Source organism: Melanotaenia boesemani, chromosome 22, assembly GCF_017639745.1.
Source record: "Melanotaenia boesemani isolate fMelBoe1 chromosome 22, fMelBoe1.pri, whole genome shotgun sequence".
In the NCBI taxonomy this organism is placed as follows: domain Eukaryota; kingdom Metazoa; phylum Chordata; class Actinopteri; order Atheriniformes; family Melanotaeniidae; genus Melanotaenia; species Melanotaenia boesemani.
This window is the reverse complement of record NC_055703.1, coordinates 6943393-6968579: the sequence shown is the minus strand read 5'-3', so window position 1 is coordinate 6968579 and position 25187 is coordinate 6943393. Positions and strand designations below refer to the sequence as shown.

Genomic DNA, 25187 nt, shown 5'->3' with positions numbered 1-25187 from the left:
CATGATGCTGCAGAAAATATTTCAACCCTTTTTTTTTTTTAAGCTGGAGCCAGGATCCTCGTTACACAGACTCACTGTTCTGTAGAGACGAGCACGGAGCTTTTAACAAGAACAAGCCAAGCTGATGCGATTGGTCACGACTGGCACCAGCCCGCAACGCTCCCACTGATCATTTATTTTTTTGTACATTATAAGCGGCACCTAGCTTTCAGCAGATGTAGACAGATTTCAATGTAAGACCCCCCTGGGAGGGTAAAGGATCACTGTACTCAGGCAGTGGAATTAAAGTTTATTTAAGCTCTTAACTATTGATTATAAAAGCAAAGTATTGTGTGGTCCAGTGAAACTTTCAGTCCAGTGAACTCATTGTCATGCTCAAAAAATCAGTTGGAGATGATTTGAGCTTTGCGACATGGTGCATTATCCTGCTGGAACACTATGGTTATAGAGGGATGGACATAACCAGCAGTTATTTAAGTTACCTTCCTGTCATCTCCAACCAGTCTGCCCATTCTCCTCTGACCTCTGACTTCAGCAAGACATTGTGGTCCAGACAGCTGCTGCTCACTGGATATTTTCTCTTCTTCAGACCATTCTCTGTAAACCCTAGCCTCCTAAGACCTAATCTTTAGTTTGGCTTGCATCTCAGATTTCCTCTAGCTATTTGGGGTTAGGGGTTGGTGTAAGGGTTCCTGTTTGTGTACAGCTACACAGAATATAGCATTTTGGTGCCGATAACCAAAAATGTGATGTTCGTGTATGTGGATGCCTGGTTGTTGGAGGCTAGAGATGGATTTAATCCTAGCAGATCTACAGTTTTTGACACGTGAAGACCAACAACCATGCCACATTCAGTCACTTAAATCCCTTTTCTTTCTCTCATGCTTTGAACTTTAAGTTGTCTTGACCATGTCGCCAAGACTATATATGCTGAGTTGCTGACATGTAATGTGCTGATCAGCTATTTATATAAATAAGCTATTTAAAATAAAATATTTATTGTAATAAATAGTACTTTCACACTTCTGTATTTCTGGGCACAAATGTATCATGAAGAACTTAAAAAATTATTATCAGATTAAAATCAGTTACTCAGTAATTAAGCAATATTTTCATGTGTACCATGAAGGCAACACCTTCTTCCAGTAGCCTTCCATATTCAGTCCTATTCATTTACCACCTCTTACTGAGTGCTGCCAGAATAACAATGACTTTCAGCAGGTTAACTTAACCAGTCAGCGTCACACAGTTTCCATTTAATACCACCATTCATGGCTAAAAAGCATAATTTATCTTATACTGTGATCCTGTATTCTTACTGCAGTTTCTACAGTATTTCTTCATAATATTTCATTTCATCTCTCACATGATTGGATTTAAATTAATTTCCACCAAAAATCAAGGATAATAAAAGGTGACACTGTACTCCGGATGATCTGATTCAACTTATTCTTTTTGCTCAGATACTTTTATCTTAATCTCAAATCTTATCATGGATCTGTTTTGATTTGCCTTACAAACTAATGTTTAATGTAAAACTAGATAAGGAGAATGTATAGCTGACTCTGTTCCAGGAAAATAACCCATGTGAGCCTTCATGGATCTGACACTGGATGATTCTCTGGGAAATTTCCCTGGATGGTCTCATTTCAGGAACACTGAGAGGATGAGTATGTGACAGTGCATGAACATGTATGAGATGCTCTATCCTCAGAGATAACAAGCTTTCAAAAAGCACCACCACAGGCAGAGTCTGCTTTAGGATTCTTTTGATGCATGACTGGTGGCTGCAAGTCATAATGAAGAGAAAAAGACCACCACAGAGACCATCAAGAGGCTAGGTTGATTTCCATGATACCAAGGTGAAGCCTTTCTTATTCGTTAGAGATTGTGTTGACAAAATCCAAAGCTTCATTTTAAAAACTGCTTCTCAAAGTTATTATTCATATTCACCACTCAATTTGAAAGAAAATTTTAAAAAGGAATCTTTCTTTTTAATCAAACTTGGCATTTAGATTAGGGATGCACCAATTCCAATATCGGACACTGATTCCAGTATTGTGTATCGGTCCAATACTATGTGCGTGTACTTGTAGTCTCTTTTCATAAATGTGTTCCAGTACTACACAACCCAATACCAGTTCGAAAAACCTAGTGATGTCAAAATTAAACGCAATTTTTTTTTTTATGAAAGTTGTTTTATGTTTTTAATGGTTGTTTATGTGTGTCTCTTACTATTTTATATATTTTCTTTATGTTTTCATGATATCCCACTTTGAAACACTTTATGATTCTTTCTGTGAAAAGTGCTGTATAAATAAACTTTACTCACTTATATACTTACATCTTCATTTGGTTTGGTTTGGTATCAAATTGGACTTTATTCAAGCAGATCAAATCGCCCAAACAACATCAGACATGTACAACAACTGCCTGCCAGGGGCGGTATTGTGTGAAACGACCACTGACTCAGAAAAAAGAAGAAAATCTGGCCTATTGATTGTCCAGGACTGAAAACGGCTCATTTGAGCAACGATGGAGCAACAGTAACTTTGTTCAACTTTGGTAATTACTTTGATATCCAAACCCTTTTAACAAGAATCTGTTCATTATAAACAGCATGAAAGCAGCGAGATATCCAACATGTTAACCTACGATGCATACGCTTCCAGTCTTTGGTTCACTGGATGCTCCGTTTGCTTTCACACTGGAAGCAAACTGCACCAAGGGGTACTTGCAAGGGAATTAAGACCTCCTGTTTTCAAGTGGATCAGAGTTTGCTTCTTTGGTCTGCAGCAGAGTATGAATGAGCGTTTACACTACTCCAAACTGTACTATCCAGGGAAACAGACCAGGGTTTGTTCAAACCGGATCAAACAATGCCAGTGTGAATGCGCCCTAAGGTTCTGATCATTGACCACTGGGGTCAGATAAATAGATAGATATAGATAGATGTAAGATAAAGTTTTTAAATCGGTTTATTTGGTGCACACCAACAAGAGAATTTCCCAGTGGTACAACCTCAAACAACAGTGAAACACAGTGGTGAAAGGTAATGGTTTGGGTGCCTGGACAGCTAATTGTCATTGATGCTATGATAAATTGTGCAAACTGAGGTCATCTAGTCTGAAATTCAAAGATGAGTCAAAGTGGAACTTTTATCCTGCTAATAAAACAAACCTATGCAATGGTCTTTTAAAAAAACGGGGATTGAAAAAGACATCAAATACAATCTGATGCAAGAGGTATATTAAATTTAGAGACTAAAAGATATTCCAAGAAGCTACTTGTGATAAAAATGGGCTAAACTATCTATTGAGCCAACTTACAACTTACTTTTTATAATGAATACCATTGCAGCTGCCAATGACTTTGTTAAATAAATGATTTTTTTTTAAATCCTTTTGCTTTTGGTTCTTGTCCAGTAATTCCACTTTTATCTGTAGGCTGTTTTCCACTGAGGATCAAATGTTTTCATCTTCAAACAAGTAAACAAGGGATGTGTTTTCATTTTCATAGCTGTGTACAGAAACATGATAAAATAATTTTCAGCACGAGAAATGGTGGGTAATGAGACTTTTTATGTGCTTTCCCTCCAAGTTCACTGTTTCCAATGACCTTCATGATATGCAGTGCCTTCATAATCTCTAAATTGAGGCAATGTGGTGAACAGGGACCAGCTTATGATGTCTGTTAGCCTCAAAGAACCTAACAGACATGTGGGGAGACCTGTGGAGATGTGCATTTACTTTGCAACACTTATCAATGGCTAAAAGAAGCCGTCTGTTATTAAAGATAAGATGTGTCCACATTATGCATTTCGATATTCTGAGCACATTATAAATGTGGATGCATGTACAAGTTGCAGACAGAGAGGTTAATGTGGACGAGGTTGAATGAGGACAGGAGATAAGGGCTGCTCAAACGGGAACGTCCTTGTGTGGAATTGCCTGCCTGCACACACAGGGTACTAGCCATCATTTCCAACCTGATTAGCTCTACAAGCAGCAATATCCTGAGGAGAAGACAGGGTGTTTTGTTCCATCCATTAGGAGCTTCGCAGACGAGAAGCAAAGCAGGAGATTTAGAACAACGTCTCTCTAAGAGAATCTTTGATAAGGGCCCATTTCATACACTTGCTACATTGAAGCCAGGGTGGATATAATAGATATCAAATAGAATATTTTTTCTGTGATGTAAATGTGAAATGTGCATGTGCATCGTGAAATGTCAGAAAATGCATATGCATAAGTGATGAAGTCAATATATTCTTCATTGGTCCTCAAATATTGACTTCAGGGAATACAAGCCAGGAACAGGTTCCTAAAGGACATTCAGGGGTTTTAAAGCAGCTCTGTAAACAGTGTCTAGCCTCTCCACACATTAAATCCCGAGACTCCTAAAATGATAGAAAAAGCATGTTGTGTGCAGGAGACGGTCACCTTCTTTATGTCTGAGAAATACAATATGAGCATACATGGCTTCAGCTTTCAGACTAACGAGGTTAATAAGGCTGCAGGATTTCATCTTGCACACATATGATGACATTTTCTCATAAAGTTTAAACAAAAAAAAGACTTCTTGGCAATTTTTTTTTCTAATTTCCTTCCAGACTGTCGTTTCTCCATATATTTGCACGACATGTCAGTGTGCCAACAGCAATCTGCCAACAGAGTCCAAATTTAAATAGTTTCCAATTTACATATGAAGATAAATAAATTTCAACCAAAACAAACTTTCAGCCACAAATTCATATAAAAGTTCCACCACAACGATGAATGTCCATTAAAAATTCACATTGTCATCATAAAAAGAACTTCCCTGCCTTCACCGCAGCTTATTAAAATCTTCCCGAGTTCCATGCATCACCAAAATGACACTTTTGGGCCTTTTCCTTAACGCTTGAGCTTCAAACGTACGGTCTTCTAATTGATGGACGCTCCATTATAACTGCACCTTAACTTGATTTTTCCAGTAAGAAAATTCTGATTTTAATGGCTGAGAAGAATTGCCTAATAAACCCCAGGTACACTTTGTGGATTATATTTTAATAGACCTGTCGGGCTCCTGCAGCTGCACTTTTTTCCATGCCGGGTGACACTCCTGCCAACCAAGAATAGGAAACTGAGGCTACAGTGCATGCAGACTCACCAAAACTGGACAATAGAGGATGGAAAATATTGCCTGGTCTGTTGAGTCTCCATTTCAGCTTCAAATTAAAATGGTAGGGTTAGAATTAGGTGGAAACAACATGAAAACAATCTGTCTGCTGATGGTGATGTAAAAGTGTGGGGGATATTTTTTTGGCACACTTTAGGCCACCAAACTCTCTGAGGCATGTTACCAACACCTTGTTGAATCTATCAATGCCATCAAGAATTAAGGGAGTTCAAGTAAAAGGGGGTCAAACCTGATATTAGCAAGGTTAGCACGATGCCACATCGAAGTAAAAAAATTCGTACTTGGAACTTAGAAGTCTCAAGTAATGTTTTATTTGCAGTTTTCTGCTTATATCCATGAATACATGTTCACAAAAGCCCATCTAATCTTACCTATGAATCTATTCTATACTTCCACAAATTCTTGATTTCATTGATTTACAAGTTTAAATGGCTTGTATGGCTTATCATGTACCAATTCAGAAGTTAGTAACACTTCAGGGCATAACTGTTCATCATAGATCTCTAATCACCATCTAAATCTTATAAACATACTACATGATGATAATTTGAGGAAGCTAAGTTTAGAGGGGGCACATCTACAACTAAAAGCTTTGCTAGCAGGATGTAAAATGATGGTCTTCTCTAAAAGCACATTTTAAAAGCTAGCATCCACAAACTGACCACACTAGCTTAATTTTTCATAGGTATTTTTCATGTTAGAGATGACTGTAATCAAAAATAAATTTTTATAAGTTTATACCTTTCTAAACCTATAAAAATAAATTTTTATATGCACTTTTTTATTTGAAAAATTCGAGGAGAAAAACACAGACAAATGGTTTGAAAGGATTAGAACAATCACAAATCTCTGAGGAGAATCTGCGGGATTGGAGTGTATGACGCCAAATCCAGCATTGCGTTCCGCCTCTGTTTGTATTCTCTCACATCTATGTGGCCTCGATTTTTCCCTTTCCCACTGCCTGCCATTTTCGTTTTTCTGACAATTAATAGGTTATTAATATTTTAGCAAAGCATAAAAGAACACACTCACTAAAAGAGTGTAAATCACATCCCATTTCATTTTAGGTGCTGTTTGTAAGCTCAGTGGCACAGTTTTGGAAATTCCCCTTGACTGTCCCCAATGAACTTTAAAGTGATTGAGTGATTATTGAATGTGATTTTATAGAGGCAGAAAGCAGGGCTGATTATTAGCAATCTGAGAGGGAAAAGGAAGCAGAAATACTCTCTTCTGCGCAGATTGAATCACATTACCAGCTGCATAATATGCAGGAAAGAATCCATGAACCAGAATCTATGAATGCTGATATAAAGGCAAAGTTTGATCAAACACATGTATTCTGTATTTCACATGCATGTGGACCAGGGAATCCTACTTGGACCAGCTCATCTCGAGAGAGGGAGTTGAGTTTCTCTCTGGGGACATAATTAGAGGGAAAATTTTTGATGATGAGAAACGTTTCTAGGAGGATTTTCAGTGCAGTGTATATGGGATTAACTGTACATTACATGGCCTTCTTATCCATAGGCACACTAAGCCAGGAATTAGTATGCATGATTAGCTTTTAAGCCAGCTATTAGATGAGAATAATACTGTAAATCACATAAAATGGCTTTTAGTGTTTTAAATGCACTCTTTATGCAGCATCTCCCTCTAACCTGAAACTGGGACCATAAACAAAGTCCAAGAGAAATAATTGTAGAGTAAAACAGAAAATAACTACAGTATTTGGAGATGCTTATTTGCTAGGGCAAGATTTTCCAGCATGGCTTACTTTTTTTTTTTTTTCTTTAGCTGTAATCTGGTTTGCATGGTTAAACACATTGAGTCTTTGGAAATGGCCAGTTTAACCAGGCTTTTGGCTTCTAAGGAGTAAATTAGCCTTGCCAAACGTATATTGAAAACCATGGGGATTCTCCCCTGGAATCAAGTCTCAAGCTTTTAGATGCTCATAAGAATCTATTCTGGCATTATTTTCCAAAACCAATAGCCTAAAAGGTGCCAAGGATGGTCCCACAACAGAGTTTCCCTTAGCCATTTCCACATCTACAGACAAACTTCTATTTCTTTTTCCCTGCAATCCTCCTTCTCCCCTGTGTTGAAGAGCATAGACTTCTACCTCCCGCTTCCCTGGAAAGTTACAGCATGTCCACTAGTACATGTGTTGATGATAACTTCTTGTTGGCTTTCGTCATGTGTTTATTTGTTTACTCAGATGCTTACAATGTGAGGAGATGGAACTGGACCATTCCATCTCTGCCCGTTCTTGACATTAATTTGGAGTCTAACAGCTCTAAAGCAGGTAATGCTCATGCAGTCAGTTTGTAGACATGTAGGTAAACACAACGGTGTTAATACTGAGGATTTTTCACCAGCTGTGAACAGTAGGACTGCAACTGGTCCAAACCTATACAGCTCAGAACTGCAATTGTCCTCTACACCAGCGTTCACTCCAGGGATTCTCATGAGTGCTCGGCAGAATAATATCTGCTTTTCATCTTTTTTTGACCTGGGGATATTGCTCACAATGAGCAACTTTTCTTAGAGCTAGAACACTTTTCATAGTAGAAGTTTTGCAAACAGTAGCCTGAAGGTCAGTCCTGGTTTATTCCCCCTTGACTTTCATCACAACCATCTTCTAGTACTCTTGCTACTCCTGCAGCTCCCTTGAGAAGATTCCTCCAAGACCTGGAGATTGCATCTTTATGAATTCATGCCTTGGCCTCAATGTTCTTCTAGCCTCTCTGAGTTTGTCTTGCTGATGCCTTGTTTCTGAATCAGTATTCGACTGATGCAGAATGCTCTCCCTCTGACTGTATGGCTGTTTTCTAGTGCAGGCAACAAGATCTGATGGGGATGTCTACAGGTATACCAGCAGCTCCCCAAAGCCCAGCCAACTTAGCTTAGCCCCTGATTCCTAATGTCAAATGCACTACAAGAGGTGTGTGTAATGGGGCTAAAGAAAAATACGGATGACTGTAATGAAAAAAATTTCTTGAACAATCACACAGGCGCACACTTTGGGATAAACTGGCTCAAAATCATCACATTACACAGAAGGCTGCCAGGACTTAATTCCTATAATGTGCTGAGACTATGTAAATTTGTGCTAACTGCACCAGCAGCAGTTTGGCAGAAAGGGTGAAGGTGTTTGAAGCTGCAGGGTTGTCTTTGTTGCTCAGGAATGCTTCAGCAGAAATGACTGTGTGCAGAATAACAACATACAATTTATACATACAGATTACAGATTATAAATATTTTATAGGTAAATAGTACTTAATATTTAGGACCTTTTACATAATCTACCAACTATTTTACTATACATTTTCTTGATACTATACATTTCTTTATATACAGATATTTTAAATAGACTCACCAGCCATTCCATCAGGCACACATTCCTCTGAGATTTTGCTCCCATTCCACCACATCCCAAAGATGCTCTATTAGGTTGAGATCTGGTGACTGTGGAAGCCGTTGGAGTACAGTGAACTTATGGCCATGTTCAAGAAAGCAGTTGGAGATGATCTGAGCAGTGTGACATGGTGCATTATCCTACTGGAAGTAGCCATCAGAAGATGGTCAGTAGTCCTTGCGATAGGCTGGCGATCTGTCCAAAGTGTACCCTGCCTCTCGTCTGCTAATTGCTGGGACAGGCTACAGCTTCCCCATGACCATGAATTGGAATAAGCGGTATAGAAAATGGATAGATGGATGGTCAGTAGCTAAACTCAGTTAGGCCATGGTGTTTAAATCATGCCTGTAGCTGGTACTAATGGGGCCAATAGGTGCCAAGAAAATATCCTTCACACCATTTCACCCCAGCAGCCTGAAGCATTGATAGGCAGGATGGATCCATGTTTTCATGATGTTTCCATCAAATTGTGACCCTATTATCTGAATGTGGAGGTGAAATGGAGAGTCATCAGACCAGACAACATTTTTCCATCTTTTATTGTCCAGTTTTTGATGAGTCTTTGTGAATTGTAGCCTCAGTTTCCTGTTCCTGCTGCTCACTGGATATTTTTTCTTCTTCAGACCATTCTCTGTAAACCCTAGAGATGGTTGTGTGTGAAAATCCCAGTAGAGCAGCAGTTTCTGAAATACTCAGACCAGCAACCATGCCATGTTCAAAGTATCTTAAAGCTTCTTTCTTCCTCATTTTGATATCAGTTTGAACTTCTTCAAGTAGGCTTGACCATGTCTGCATGACTAAATGTACTGAGTTGCTGCCAAGTGATTGGCTGATTAGATATTTGTGTTGAGTGGCAAGTGTATCAAAATGCTACATTGAGTTTATGCCAGGGCTTTTCATTTTGGTCTTATGAGGGCCACAGTCCTGCAGGTTTTCAATGTTTCCCTAATCCAACAGGCCCAACCCTCGTGGGACCGAACTGAATAGCCCTGGTCTATGTCGATGAGAAAATCAGGGGCAGGGTAGGGTTTGAATGTTGAATGTCCTACCCAAGGACACACAAACATACTGAGAACTGTATAATTTTTTTGCGGGTGGTGAGTTAAAAAAAAAAAAAAAAAAAAACTTGGCTTGATTGAAATGTTGTCCTCAACACAACTACATGTGGTGTTTTCAATTGATTTAGAGAACAAAAATTCTGATGATGATTGACTTAAACCAGCTGGGACATAGCTGGAACCTTCAAACACTTGGCAAAACAGACATAATGACTATATCCACTAACTTCAACATATTTCAACACAGGTCAGCATGAATAAGCTCACATTACAATTGAGTAAATATACTCTCTAATTAGATTGGTCAGTGGAAAATCTGCTGGTAGACAATCCTGCCTTTCCCATGCTCTTTTGTATCAAAACATGCATTTCAAATAAACAAAGTATAATAAGCAAAAATCAAAAAAAGAAGGAAATGATTCCATAATTTTGTAAACTCAAACTACAATGTGACCTGTGATCGAGAAGAGGTCCAGCATCTGGCAAAGTGGTGTGTGGACAATAACCCGGCCCCGGAGACCTCATCCGGAACACCACAAAGTCCCCACACCATCAAATTCCACCGTCTAGAGGCGCTGAAATGGACATGGATCTGCTTCATCCAGTCTAAAACATTTAAACAGAGACTTTTCTTCCTGAGTAAAATACAGTAGAAAGCAACCTCACGTGTGGTACACAAGCTGTGCAGTTCTAGCAGTTATTTGAGCACTAACATAAGGAAGAAGGAGGTAATGGTGGAGTATGCTAACCTTGGTTCTTCATTCAAGAGGTTGCTAGTTACAGATTAGTTTTCCACAGCATAGAATTTGCACTCTTTTACTTCCCCATTATTTGCAAATTATTAAATTTTTATCATTAAGAATCAAATTAAGAACTGCAGGAAAGTAGGACTCTAAATCACTGGTACTCAAACTGGGTTAGGGTTGTTTATTCATCCAAAGGTGGACAGGGTAGAAAAAGTTTGAGAACTACCGCTCTAAAATAACACTTGCCACCGAATGAGAGTTAAAATTAAATTTGGCAGATATAAATGAGAACTTACTAGTCACTTTGGCAGGTGATGAATTACGTGTCTTTGTAACATAAAAGAAGGGCTTGCGTTCATCTCTGCTAAGAGCCCATGTACTGAAAGGGTGGGACTTTAGTTTAAAGGCCCATTTATGCTTGACGCAGAAGACGGACACGCAGACAGACAGATAGTTTCGTCCATCTTCTGCTTCAGTTATGTACGTAATTTGGTCCATTATCAGGAAGCTTAGCTATCCGTCACTTGACGCAGAAGATGCAGCAATAACACTGGAAATCGCAGGGGCATAGCTGCGGAGAATAGCTGACACGCGACCAGAGAAAGAATCAAATCAGACAAGAAGAAGAGGATCAGGAAGGGAACAACAAAGCAGAAGAAGAATCAAGATGAGCACAACTGTAGAAGTTGTGTGAGCTTTTGAAGAAAGACTATACATGAATGTTTAGGACATGTTGGGCGGTTGGAAATTAAGTTAACTCTGCCCAACAGTATCTGAAACTGATGTCTGCTCACAGGAGGGAACTCTGAACTGCCCACTAGTGGAGGAACTGACTTAACAACCATAGAAATGCAAACAACGGATGAAAGTATGAGGATGATGATGTATGACAATGTTTGAAACCGACGCCGCTATTTACGTACATAAGAAAGTATAACTGGGCCTTAAGGAGCACGCCATGCAGCCAATCACATGTGAGGACAGAGTAGGATCATACCAATATGTAAAATAAAGAATAGAGGAAGCTACTCTGAAGACAGTGGTGCAGCTCAGGTACACAGGACTGCAGAGATACTGGGAGCTGGACTTAAATGAAAGTATATCAGGGAGAAGAGACCAAATTCAAGTTTTCAAATATTTAGACTTTGGCCTTAATTTATTTGATTTGCTTGTTGTGGTTCTGTGCTCAATTGTTTATTCAAAGGTTTGATTAACATTTTAAAAACTAGTTACTATTATTCTTTTTTTAAATTTATTATTATTATAATTATTATTATTATTATTATTATTAAAACTATGGATAAAAACCTCCTCATGGCTATTTTAGGCTACAGTAGAAGCTTTGAAATTCTGACTGCCTGGTAAATTCAAGAATCTAATAGCTACAATAGCCAGTGATTAAAAAAAGTTCATTAGAGCCCTGGATAGAACTAATGCACTTGCTTGTAAAATACATGAATAGACAGTTTTAAAAAGTCTCCATGGTTTTAAAATTCACAGGTTCACAACATGTCATTAAACACTACCTATCAATAAATACCGGAAACGAAGACATCTTACAATTTACAACCAATTCACTAACAAAGCTTTCGCATTTTTAGCTAGCTACAAGTGTTAAAATGGACCTGTGATATTTGTGTCTAAAGAAATGTGTGAAAAATGTGAAAAGAGATGAGTTTTTGCTTGCTTCTTAAATTACAAATTACTCAAATTCTGGTTAATATCAGAATGATTGACTAACACTTAATAAAGCTTGGTGTGGAATGTGTGACTATAAAAGGGAAGATGGGTTGGACAATTATAATTCATACTTCATAGATATTAACAAGGACAATAGAAGGCATAGAGGCATAAAGGGAAGTATTATTGGCTTATTTTCTGCTTGCTAATGATTTCGTCACACTTAAGCAAGCAACTAATAATAAAAAAAGCTAAAGGGCAGCTCAGGTAACCTCACAGGCACAGGAATGATGATAATATGGCAAAAAGCTACGAAATTAACTTGCTCTCCTCTTTAATTCTCAATGAGTCCAGTCACTGCCATTGGAGAAAGGAATGAGAGTGGGATTGTGTACAAGTACGCTGTGTGCTTAAGCCTGCATGTATGATTGTGTGTGTGCAGGAGGTGGAAGGAGATGAATATCTTCTATACCAGGCTGTGTTTAATTGCATCCTCAAGAATAGAATATGAGGGCATCAATTATACCCACTCACCTACCAAATGTTCCGCATTAGGTAAACAGGAGGATACTGTTTACTCTTGACAAATGTGCTCCAGAGAGCTTGAATCATTGTGAAGGGCACAACCTCTGCCTTGCACCGATTAATATTTATGAAGGCAATTTTGTTTTTTTAATTTTCTCAGAGAGCTCAGCAGCAGCCAGGGTTTATGGGTATTTATTGGGGAGAATAAAACCTCTTTGGAGAGATACAACCACGTAATCCAAGTGTGTTTGTTTTTTATTCTTTATGTTCGACTTAAAGCAGGCCGGTCTTTGCATGGCTTTTGCTTGGCTGAATCTGTGGATCGATCTGAGCTAACATCACATTTTCTTGTCTGAAATGAGAAACTCTCTGCAGCTCTCTGTCGCCACACTCCCTCACATCTAATGTTTTGCCTTTATCCAACCTCATCTCATTAATGCAACTCTGCCTTTGTCAGAAGTCAGTGTGTGAAAGTGAACAACTTTACCCCATAGTTTTTAGAGACCTCATGCACTATGTATGGCCTGGATAAGAAAACAAACACAGCACTTCCCTGCTTCCTGTGCTCCTCTCACTTTACCCCAGGAGACACAGTTTATCTTGTTTATTTGTTGGCCCAGATGCCTGGTTTGGGTGAGTCTGTATAAGAACTTATACAGTGAAGCATCAAATGTTGGCACAGTCGGATATCATTTCTTCTCATGGTCATTGCTTTTCACTTCGTCAGCCTGCCAATCAACCTTCCATTGGATACACAAAAATAGTGGTGAGGGAGAAGGTAACATGCCGGAAAGTGAGATTAGGATTATAGGAAGACCTTTTTTTCCCACCACTTTCTGCCACTGCCTGAAGGAAAATCTTGTACTTTCAAGAATGCCTGCAGATCCCATCATGCCTCATGTCAACATAAAAAAGTCAGCTCACAGCCTCGGCCTCTTGTCAGCTGTTCAGATTTCACTCATGTTTCTCAAGAGGTGACCAAGTCAAACCAGAACATTTCAGCCACTGTTATTGCTATAGTCTGAAACAATTTCAGACAGTGACTGACATCCATTAACTACTCAGAACAAATGAAACTCAGTTCTACTTTACCAGCTGCAGTTTTAACAGCATCACTTACTTTAAAAGCATCTTTGTGTGCTGGGCGCAACTGTGGTCACTTCATTTCACACGAGGGAAACAATTCAACAATAACATAAATTTCACTGATCACCCAGACTTGCCACTTTTATGGTCTCGGCAAAAACCTCTATTTCACGCATCTCTTCAAAATGACTCGAAAATGCCCAATTGAGCACAAATCCAGTTATTTGGAGGAAAGTGCAATGAAACACAAAAGAATTAAGGACACATTACTGTTATTGAATCAAAGCTCATTCTTGTGCAGTTGCCCAAAAGCTTTGAAATCCCTCTCTGGGCTTCTCTTTATTACCTTTTCCACCTCTGCGATTGGCATGGATTTTATGAGGCAAGTCAGTGAAGGAAAATGGGTTTTACATGGATTCCCCCTCATCAGTATAATTCAAGCAAAGAGGCTGTTTTATGCACATACATTTGGCACATAGGTAATACCACCACTGTGTTTGCAGTGTACTTATTTCTCATCAATTCTCTTTCTGGAAAGAGGAGTCTGTAAAGAGAGAAATTTGTGAGAAAAATGAAAGCAATCTTCTGGAAGCGTTATGCTAGCAGTGATTAGAAATCACTTTGCCTTCTTATGGATAATTACACTGATTGCATGTCAATAAACCTTTCCTTTATTAATTCCAGTGGTTGAACACTGCAGCCTGCCTTACACCGTGAAGAGATTTTATTCTGTCATACACAAGTGAAAACCTGTAAGTCAGCAAAATGTAAAAATGGTCTATAAAGTGAGATCTAAAGACTCTATACTCTAAATGGTATCAGCATTAAAATATACAGAGCTATGTACTAGAAACCCAAGTTGTTATGGATTAGCAATAGATGAATGATTTTTTTTTTTGTGTCTCCTCTTATCCTTCAGTAATTCCTGATGCCGTGCCGACTCTGGTGGTGAGTGGAACACTCTGTTCATATGGTCCGATTCGGTTGTGTAGTCCAGCGTGAACTCAAATTTGGGATGAACAGAGTCCCCAATCGGACAGTCAATCAGACTATTGTGGTGTGAATGCACCCTTAAATAAGAGGAAAGTGCTCATTTTCTTATTATTTTAAAACCTTGTTTTATATACTTGCTAATTGCTTCTCATTCTTCTGCAATTACAAACTCAGAATCCACAGTTAATTCTACTTTACTGGACTTAAATCGGTGTTCTCTTACACTGCTGTTTCCTGAAAAGAAATCATATTCTGCTGCAAACTGTACTGTTACTGTACAAATTTTACATGACCATGACAAATTAAATTTGAATAATTGAATTAATTTTTCATTCACAACAGGATGGCAAAAATAAACAAAGGTGAAATCTTTTAAAATAAAGACTTTATGTCAGCCAGAATTTGTTTTCATGATAAGAATATGTAAAATGCTTCTTCATTTAGAGATCTTTCCTGTATTAAACTTCTCAAATCACAGGTGTCTCTGCAGCAGCTGGAAGCCGCTTATGTTCAAATGCCACGTTCTCCTGAGCACACATGGCAGATTGTTAATTACGACAAGTCTGAGGGAAAATTACTTTATCGATTTGCATCAGGTAAGCTGTTCAGAGAGAGAATACAAAGAAACCGTGACATAATCTGATTGTTATAGAAAACAGCTTTATCTGTCTCGGCTGCTTTTAGTGAGTGTTTTGTGTCATTTGTGACAAATTTACTGTCATTCCATAATTCATTTACCTGCTATGCATCATTGGCACTGAAGTCACTCTGTCCTTAGCTACAGTACCAAACCAGTCTAATGGTGGCTGGTCAGTCTCAGCACCTGCAAAAGTTTAGACAGGAAAGGGAAGCTGTGTGCCATAGGGTGACAAAACAGAGTGGGATGAAAAAGGAAAAAGATTGAGTAAACGGAGAGAGGAGAAGTGATAAAGAAATAAACAGAGGTCAGAAACCCAAAAAGGAAGGTTGGTGGACAGAGAGAGAAAGAGAAAATTTAATGTGCCAGGGCTGGAGCCGGATAGACACAACCACTCTGGGCAATGGAGACATCAAGAACGACAGAACTGGCCATGTTCCAGGTAAGAAAAAAAGGGAGGGAAAAAAAGACATGCTGTATGGGGAATTAACTGAATGGCTAGGGGCATGGCTTCAACAGGCACGTCTGGAGAACTGACAACTGTAGATGAGCCAGGAGACACTGAGGAAATATGTCAGGCAATCAGCTAAAGCTGACAAGCGTAGCTATGGTTGCTAAAAATCTATTGACTCAATGAAAGCCTGCCTGATGCATTTCTCCAGCAATGCTCAGTGAGATGGGGGGCTGTGGTCATACTAGTCATTTTTGCTTATTTTTGTGGTGAATCTAAAATCTAGTTGTTGACATGTGTTGCAGCAGAAAAATAGCTCATCTTAAGAACCTGTCTTCACTGCTATGCTCTAATTGCCTCGGTTTCCAAACACAGATACATACTTTTACACCTGCCAGCATGCTGGTGCAAGGCCAGATAGATTAGCATTTGCCTGAATACATATTTTCTTATATGGGGGCTTTTTTTTTAAACAAAAATACATGACAGAACTCATGTCTGAGAGAAAAAGAAACCAAAGGATTTTAGCCATAACTGAAATAAGACAGGGATATATGGTTAGCCCTGGACTTCTAACAGTCATATCATGTTCCAGACATCAGCAAATCCATTTGCCAAGAACAAAAATATCCTTATTCCATCTGATGAACATGCATAGGGAGGTCCAGGCTTGTAACGCAGGGGTGTCCAGTCCTCGAAATTAACTGTCCTGCATCACCTCTTCAACACACCTTAATCAAATGAATGGCATGTTGCCAGGCCACTGCAGAGCGGAATGACATGTGGATGAAGGAATGCAGCCATTTGATTCAGGTGTGTTGGAGAAGGGTTGGAATAATAATCTTGAGCACCCTGTCATATCATATGTGTCATAAAGATGCTCAGATGTGTTGAAGACGAGCAGCAAGGCCCGCTTTTAGTATGATTTCACAGATGAATGGATCCTTCTTTCTGAAACACTGGTTCCATTTCCTGCTGTGATCTCATTATATACATGAGACATTTCTGAACCATCATACATACCCTTTGCCCCTGTGAGGACGAGCTTTTTGTGTTGCAAATGTCGATGAGTGCTGATTAAATATGCTCTGTGCAAAAACACTTGTGACAGTCAGCGATGCATTTACTGGGGATTTATCTACTTCAAAGCAATCTTATTATCTCATTATCTCATTATCATTGCATTCCAGTGTCCCTTCATTTGTTGTATTGTGCTAAATGAGCGTTATTAAGATCCGCCTCCGTCCTTGAGAAAAGAGAGGAAGGCAGGATAGGTTTGTGGTAGGGATCATCTTGGCTGTGTTTATTTCTCCCAGTGGTGATTTGTTCACATTTTCCAAAGAAGTGATTTACAGCACATTGGCTATATCAAGCACATAATAGGTTAACCTAAGTGCATAAAAAGAGAATGTAATATATTCTCAGGGTTGAATGTTACCTAGGTAAGTGTGGAATTACTGAAGTCTCATGGCCCATTAATTCTGTTTAGCAGATCCTTGTAATGTTTTAACTTATTAAGGCTGTTTCCCTACATAGCACTTTATGAATGATTACATTTTCATATTAATATAAACTTAGCACAAAATGTATGTTTGGTGGATTATTTCTTTGTAACAATGCTTCTTGGTAATAAATCTTCTATGCCTGTTTATTTCCCTATTAAATGGAGCCTCATTTGTAATAAAAATGCATTTCTGGGAGCAGCAGGGTTGAGAATGTGGGTTGCACCAATGAAAATCTCACCAAATCTTCTCTCCCAATGTCAAACAGCTTATTCTGCTATTGACTCTGGTTAAGATGGGGTACCAGGCTGTTGTGATTGTGTATGGTTATTCCACATGCTATTAAAGCCACTGTTTGTTAAATGAGTATATTGTTAAATTGTGAATGTTCTGTTTCTTCAGGCTTCAGTTGCCAGTTTACAACCAAGTGTGTTAAGCTTAATGTACATAGCTTAAAAAGTTGTAGATATTTCTGTGAATCTGTTGCTTTTGCCACATAACAAGTACAATGTTCATTCATTTTCCTTGAAGTAGGAGCTTTTGCAGAACTGTAGCTAACCATTGCTGTTATGGGGCTGCAGCACCTCTAAGGAACTGTCTGATAAAGATATTGGACAGATCACAGTGTACACAGCAGACAATGTTGGTGTCAACTTCAGACACCACCAGACATTCAGTTATTAGGAAGTACCAACAGTCACATTTTGAAAGCTAAATGCCCAGCTTAACATTACTCATAGCACCTGCAAGCAGGCTTTTGATCAGCTATCAGATATTGAGACGATTATCATAAAATCTACAGACATTTCTTAGTGTTTGCTCACTAAAGAGAGGACCTGTGGGGTTTTTTTTAGGCCATGTCGATAATGAGTGACATGAAATTTGGCCTCATGTTATCACAACATGGCTTCCTCTTCATCCAGCTGCTGTTTGTCTCCTGCAGAGTTGGCCAGCTCTTACATCATACTTTCGATCTCAAGGTGAGACCTTCCCAGTGGCACCGAAGAGGGCTTGTTTTAAGGATGAAAAACTGCAGCTACTGAGATCATCTGGGCTTTTTTCTACAATTTTAAGTGTGTTTTTGAATGAAGCTAAAGCAGCTAAATATATGTTTTCCTGCATGTATGTGCTGTGAATGGTTGCATAGGGATTTCTACTATCTTTTATTTTCAGGTTTGTACAAAGTGGCTTTTTTAATGTTATAGTTTTATGAGGGCTACAGACAAAATGGAATACAGGCTTTTACCCATCTTTTCTTTTTAGTACAAAAGTAATATACACAGCATGTGTGCACAACTGCATGCCCTTACTGCCATCATTTGTTTCTAATTTGTAAGCGTGAAGGTTGGCATCCACATCCTATCCATGATATGCTTTTCACTCTGTGTTTACAATGTGATAACTTCTGAGATCCATTTCTTTACAAGATGAAATCAAGTCTCCACAAGGGGGGAATTTTTGTTAATGCCTAGAAATGCAGGATTATTTTACCTGATGATTTCTGTTATGAGTAAAAAAAAAGTGTTGGCAGAGGTGTTTAAAAAGTTTTAACTGGTTAGAGGAAAAAAAAAAAGAGGATTCACAAAATTGGATACCCAGAAGTCCATGACCTTATTTAGCAGACCCACGGCAAATACTGTGATGCAATAGACAAGAAAATGTAACTGTCACAGTCTGTCCTGCCACTCCTCCATCAGCAGTCCCCTGATCCTCCACACCTGTGTCTGATCCATTCAGTCCAACCAAGCCTAACCTAAGCACTATATGGACGCTCTCCCTCTTCCTTCCAGGCTCCGTGAAGTCCCACGTCTGCTCCTCTGTAGTCAGCTTTAGTAAGATCCATATTCTGAGTTCTTCTAAATAAAGATCTGACTAACATGCGTTTGTCTCCGAGGGGTCCATGCTATTACAGAAACACAGTGTGGCAGGAGAAGGTTATCTTGTCTTCTTTTTGTCTTTTTTTTTCTGTTTGTTTGATTCCGCTGATGTCGGCCCATTGGTACGGCATTGTATGACCTGCCTTCATGCAGGCCAGTATTCTAGTGTGTGGTGTGGATGCGGCGGTTGGTGATCGTCGGGACGCCGAATCAGAAAGGCGGGGTGGATTATGGCAGGAGAACGTTATCTTGTCTCCTCTCTCCTTAATTGCATCTCAGGTGTAGCTGATCAATGCTGATTGAGGGGGGCGGAGAAAGGGGGATATATTAAACAGCAGCTCGCTAGTTGGGCACTTTCCCTTCCTGGTGGACCTCCAAACCGTCATGGAGGGGGTGGGCGAGCATGCTGGCTGAGTGTACCCCTGAGTACTGTTCTGTATCCCCACTATCAGGTTTTCCGACTTTCTGTGTGCAAACATTTATGTGACTCAACCTTTTTATAGCGTGGTGTGCAGCGTCGCCCCATACATACAGGTTGCCGTCATGGCAGCAGAGGGTTCCCATTATGGAGCAGTCACCGAGTGGCCCGGTGGCTGGAGCTGAGGACAGGGTGGGATCCTGGAGGCTGTCGGGCCGGATCCCATGTCAGGTTCAGTTCTCCCCCTGTGGAAGCCTGCATATGTGGTAAGGCCGCTGTCCCCCTGGAAGCCAGGTTGAGCCTATGAGTGAAATGAATGTGTGTATTTGTGTTCATTTAGAGGGCACTGTGTTTTGTGTTGGTTTTGTTAACCCTCATTGTGTTCAAAGTTGCAACTCCCAGTCGGACCACCAACTTGCTGCTTGGGTACACAGTAAAAGGAGACCTAACTGTAAGACTTATTTTAATTGTCATGTGTTTTTAATTTATGTGTAAATCGTTTTATAAATTGTGAATCCGTCTGCCCTGGTACATTGTTCGAGCCTTTTTTTTTTTTTTAAACTGACAACTGGTGTTGTCATTATATTTTTTTTCTGCTGGGTTTAAATATAAACCGCCACAGCCTTACCACCTCACCACATATGGTCGGCGTTGTCAATTTTTATTGGACATTATTGGTTAAAAGAAATGGAAATGTTGTAATGCACCTACCAACCATCCATTATGCCACAAGAGAACAGAGAAAACTAAACGAAGAATATAAAGATATATACACAGCATCAGAAGAGAATGTATTTATATTTTCTGCATTGATAAACACTAATGGTGCACAAAAACATGTATTCAAGGTCTAAAAAAGTGGATTTTTCATGATATATCCCCTTTAATATTCAGATATGCATGCATGCTAAAACAGTGCAATGTTCCATCTAATGTATGACGACGTAAAACGTTACAGCTAACGTTTGATCTAATATCTAATGTTTTCTGTTTTGAAACATATTTGACGTAAAATAAAAGAAATAGAATTCAGTTCATCTCTCTTCACCTAATCCCCGTGCTTCCCCTTCTCTTTTTCTTTACCTGACGGCTCTTTCCACATAGATTGCTCAAAAGAGCAAAAAAGTTTAAATGTTCAACAACAATGAAAGCATTCAACCTTCCTGGCTGTCTAGAGGAAGGGGCTATGGAGTGCTGCAGGAGGTACTTTAGATGAATGAAAAATCAAAGTAAAAACCTTGAGTCATAAGATAATTAAGAATAAAATCAATAAAGTACTAAATAAATCACATACGACTATTTAAGTGTTTATGACGTTACATTGGGGCGATAATTATTTCTTAAAAACATATGTCCCTGGTCAGAGGGTACTCAGCTGAAAAATATTTCATAAGGGCACAGTACGAAATAATTTGAGAACCACTGCTGTAGAGCATGAGCAAAATGATTAGATATAATAAATAAAGACAAAGCCTCTCGGAGTACCACCTTTACGACTGATATTAAAATATAGTAGAACAGACCTGAACTTTTCCATCAGACTGGAGAAGGAGGCAGGTTATAATAAAATATGATTTATTGCAGAGTTATGACTGTAAAAGGGTTTAATCATCAGAACTGACATTTAAACTTTGACTTACAATTTAAAGGTAACCCATCAACAAAGTCCTCATAAGCCTGAGGGCTCAGAGACTATTTTGGTTGGTTAAATACTAAATAAATAAATGTCTACATTTTAGGCACAACCTCACCATAATCTGATCATTTTTTTTCCACTTTAACAAACTTTATTAACATACTAGGCCTAAAGTACACAAAAAAGTCAATATTAATCTAAAACAAGTTCTATTTACTACAATTAAAACCCACAAACACTTTTTTTTTCTATTTAGTAAAGGTGGGACTTTTAGCAGTGATGAGAGCACAGCTGTTCTCTGTGATGGAAAATATCTCAGGAGTTGCTGGATATTGGTAGGGACATGTTTATGAATGGTCAACCCACCAGACCATTACAACATAGGCATCTCTGTAGCATCACATTAAGAAAATTAAAAACAATTAGGATCATGTCTTATTTCTTGATTATTAATGACTTTGCCCATGTCTTCCCAGGCTCATTACAGCTCTACGCTGGCCGAGCTAACTTACTTACATCGGTGGAAGCTGAGTTAACAAACCAAGCATCTGCCACTTCTCTTCTCTGCCTCTAATGTGGTTACACATGATTCAAGACACTCTGTTACCATCGACTGGGGAATAATAACGACTGGTTACTTACTATTCACACAGTCTGTCTTTATAAGCTTGCTGGGTTGCTCTCATGTCTTAAAACACTTGCTTTTTTCCCCTTCTAACCGTTAATCTTGCAAATTAGGAAAAGCCATTATTGACTAAGTATTGACTACTTTGATATTACTACAACTACTTTGATTAATATCAAAGTTTGGCCAGACATTTGTCATACGGTAAGACTTGTGATTGTAATTTTTCTCAGATTCAGCCTCAAACTATAAACATTTCTGTCATGATCATGGGCTGTGTTTGTGTCATGATAATGGATGTCATTTTTTAGTTGTGATTTTGGTTTATAGTTCTGGTTTTTTCATGTTTAGTTTCTGTTTAGATCATGGCTTAGTTCAGTTTTGTAGTTTTCCCTCATGTGCTGAGTTTTCTGTTCCTGGCTCGTTAGATCACCTGGTCTGATTTCTCATTCACTTCACCTGTTCCTCATCACTCCCACTGTGTATATACACCCCATGTTTTTCAGTTTGCCCTTGTCAGGTCCTTATGTGGTATACTCCCTGTCATGTGTGGTTCCTTGCCTTGCATCTTGTCAATAAACCATTTTACCTGCACCGATCCTGCCTGACTGTCTGCATTTGGGTCCTCACTTCCACCGCCACACCTTACACATTGCTAGTTTTATGTTGACTTCATTGTAGTCTGTTGCACTCATATCCTAAATAATCATTCTGGAGATCCAATCAGTCTTCCCATCAGTCCTTTGCCTCTCTGCTGTAAATAAAACCTCTGAACTGTACAATATTACATGTTGTTGAATGATGACGGTGAAGGAACTAAAGTGAGGAAGCCACACACAGTCACACGTGTATGTTTATGTTGTTACTGAGGATTCTCGTCTGCCCTGAAGACTTTGTTTTCTTTGAGTGTCCTTTACAGCATGATCGCAGTTGGGAGTGTTTTACTGCTGATTGGATCACATTGTGAGCATGTCTTTCATCCCTTTATACCTTTACTCCCCTCTTATTGTATAAACACACACACACAGCTACAGCAGCCAAGGTGGTCGTAACACATATTTACTTTTGGTCTTGTTTGAACTATAGTTACTCTGTTTTTACAGTATATACTGCATTTATATTATTTTTAAATGGGACAGTCTTTATTAATCATCTCATCTATCAATATTCCTAAGAGTTTTGAGTTTATGCTGCAGTTTTCTGTTCAACTCAGACCTAAATTTTTCTGTATAATTCTGTAAAAACCAAAACTACAAAAAAAGAAAAAAAAAGAAAGATCTTTTTTACACATTTTATCTTAACGTTCGGAACAAACTAAAAACAACTAAGGGTTTGTTCTCAGTGTGATTTGCTTGCTAAGCTCTATAACAGTAAATATCAAGAATAATAATCACATGTCATTTTTGAGAATAATTATACATCAAGCTAATGAAAAACTGAGATTCATATTCTTATAAACAATTTCAAGCCCCAGAGGTGGGGTTGCCTCACATGTTTAATACAGCCGAGTTTCCTCTTAAATGGAATCATCATGTAGACATAGACACTAAAAAGGAATCCCAAGACCACTTACATTCCCAGAAAAACACACCATACATGCAGACCACACGCAGTCATATGTTCCCACTTTTCCCTGCACCCATGCAACCATCCAACACAACCAGTGTCTGGCTTGGGATATTTTAGCACACAGCCTAGACAAACTGTTAAAATGCAGCCAGATGCTGCTGCTGAAAGCACCTAAAATATCTACTACTACAATGAGAATTTTATTTTATTTTATTTTATTTTTTTTTTTTTAATTCAGAATTACTCAAATTTAGTCTAAACAGATAAAACAGAAATGGTGAAGAATCAAATATAGTTGTAGAAGTAATGAGTATTTTTCCTAGTGTTGGATAACAGTTAAAATTTTTAATCATGATTAATTGCATGATTTTCTATGATTAATCCCATTGTTATGCACTAAATTCAATTATTTGTAATTATTTAAAAGTAGGGTGTTGACTTATATTTTAAAAGTACTGGCAACACTTTACAATAAAGGTAGACGTCTTTTAGATAATTATTAGAATAACTTATCGGGAAAAGAAGGACCCAAATGTAGGCTGATGAGGCAGCAGGCAAACCGGTGCAGGTAAAAGGCTTAATAAAGTTAAACTTAACCTGTAACACAAAAATTCTAGAGGCAACTATGTGGGCATGGCATGGAATAACAGCATGAGCAGAGAGTAAGTGCAAACAATGAACCAGCAAGAAGGAGCTGAACCTACAGACTTACAGTTTTTCTCTATTGCTTAAACACATTTCACGATACTGCCCTCACTTTTCACAAAACTCTAAACACAAAACACTTTTCTAAAGCTACGTACACTAAACCTCACAGTTTCTTTTCAAAACCAACCCATCACACCAAAACAGTTGCTCATATGCTCAAAAGCAAACCCATCACACCAAAACAGTTGCTCATATGCTCAAAAGCAAACCCATCACACCAAAACAGTTGCTCATATGCTCAAAAGCAAACTCTGACACCAAAATACCACTCAAGGCCTGCAAAAATGTAAACACTACTGAGCATCATTAACCACATTACCAAAAAAATTGAAAGCACAATTTTCACAGTGTGAGACTGTTCTTTTTACAGTTTCACAACTGCCAGGATGCATTTGAGCAACCCTTATTTATTCTCAAATATGTTTTGGGCATTTTCTATAGATTTGTGCATTTCATGGGAATAGTTACATAATGCAGAAAATGCAGTAATATCACAACTCAATGCAAAAATGAGTACTAAACTCCATGGAGGATCCATTACACACAATAGATACTGTACAGTAACAATTGAGAACACAATGTTCAGGGTGCGATTTCTTTTATTACAGTACGTTGAAAATTGACACAGTATGTTGTATGCTGACACCGAAATCATGGAGAGGCATCACGTCGTCGGGCTGGGTCGGGCCACAGGACCTCATCAACGTCACAGGCAATATTGTCCATAGCCAAACAACGTGGGAAGAATGCCCTGGCATGCCGCACCCAGCCTTGGAACGCCTCCACAGCCACATCATCACAGGCCAGGTCCATAGCCCTGAGAAGGTTCTCTCTAGTGTAAGGTTGGCGGTCATAGACCTTCCACCGCCATGCTGAGAAGAACTCCTCTATTGGGTTTAGGAACGGAGAGTAGGGTGGCAGACACACATTAATGAATTGCTGATTGATGTTAAACCACTCTCTGACCTGGATGCTGCGATGGAAGCTAACATTGTCCCAGAGGATGACGTATATGGGAAGATCAGCTGGCCCAGGAATCTGCTGGTCGTGGTGATCTGCTGGCCGAGCATTCAGGTGGTC

At 38.9% G+C, this 25187-nt stretch overlaps 1 long non-coding RNA gene across 1 annotated transcript; it reads right to left on the bottom strand.

Moving 5' to 3' along the window:
- Nucleotides 1–2560: 2560 nt before the first annotated feature.
- Nucleotides 2561–24734, bottom strand: LOC121633314. The gene is made up of 3 exons (XR_006009040.1): nucleotides 24108–24734; nucleotides 7827–7831; nucleotides 2561–2572 (listed from the first exon to the last, which is right to left on the bottom strand). It is a non-coding gene; the product is annotated as an uncharacterized LOC121633314 (long non-coding RNA).
- Nucleotides 24735–25187: the final 453 nt, after the last annotated feature.